The sequence below is a fragment of the Crocodylus porosus genome, unplaced genomic scaffold, assembly GCF_001723895.1.
Source record: "Crocodylus porosus isolate Cpor-Errol unplaced genomic scaffold, CroPor_comp1, whole genome shotgun sequence".
Lineage (NCBI taxonomy): Eukaryota > Metazoa > Chordata > Crocodylia > Crocodylidae > Crocodylus > Crocodylus porosus.
In genome coordinates this window covers 24,014,032-24,015,137 of record NW_017728910.1, presented here as the reverse complement: position 1 = coordinate 24,015,137, position 1,106 = coordinate 24,014,032, and positions in this window count along the sequence as shown.

Here is a 1,106-nt window from a genome sequence, read left to right as displayed (position 1 = left end):
GTGAAGAGGGGCCAGGGTGTCACGTGCCTCCGTGGCTAGCATCAACCTGCATGCATCTTCTCTAGCCATAGACACACCTGAGCGTGCCCTCTGTGAGTGAAGCTGCCCCCTGAGGTCATGCAATCTTCTCCGTATAGCCTGCCCCCCTCCCCACCCCTTGCCCCTTTTGCTGCCGCTGTCCCACTGCGAGTGGGCCAGGCCAGCGAGTTGCCCCCAGTGCGGACGGGCAGGGCAGGGCACTGGTCCTGCTAGCTGGGAGGCTGGGGGAGGTGGATCCCGGGGCAAGGGCCTGGGCTGCACCTTCTCCTCCATCTCCCCTCTGCTGCTCCCATCCTGGAGGCCACCACAGCTGGAGTAGTCCAGTACTTGCAGACCGCTGTTATCCCCGGCAGAGGGAATTGATTCAAGACTCAGTTTGAGAGCTGGGCAAATTCCAGCCCAGGGACTAGCTGGCAGCTCCCCTTAAACCTGGGTGTCTTGCTGGGTTAACACATACACGTGCTATGAGTTTTGTTTTCAAGAATTTGGGGGCTGTTCCCCCCAAACCCCGTGCACCGATCTCCTTGAACCATGGCAGGCCTCACGCTCTCAGCAGAGGCTACCGCCCCTGCAAGTTTCATCCAAATCAGACAAAAAACAGCAAAGTTATAGATATTTCATGGATTCCCCATTATACCCTATTGCAGGATCTCCAAAGCTTTTCCGAACCGCTCCAGAAAGCCTAACGAAGCCAGCGCTTCGATCTGGACAGGCTGCTTCAGACACTGAAGTGTCTGAAACTTCTCCAGATCTGAAGCCTCGCACAGCCCTCAGCCTAACTGGCTGGACAATGGATGGGTCGTGTCAGGGTTCATTAGGTGGACCAAGAAGATGGCCAATGGATTGGTCTAGGATGGGCTCATAAAATTCTAGTTTATTAGATGTATGCAAAAGTCAGATCATAAACCTTGCGGCTCATCCCCTCCAACACACACACATTCACGCGCGCACACACACACACACACACTCACAGTAGCTAGCTATGAACACTAAGTACTGGTGTCAAGCTATACCTGTCCCCAAGCACTGGAGTCTGCCATTGATGGCCAGTCGAGGCTTCTTTCAGT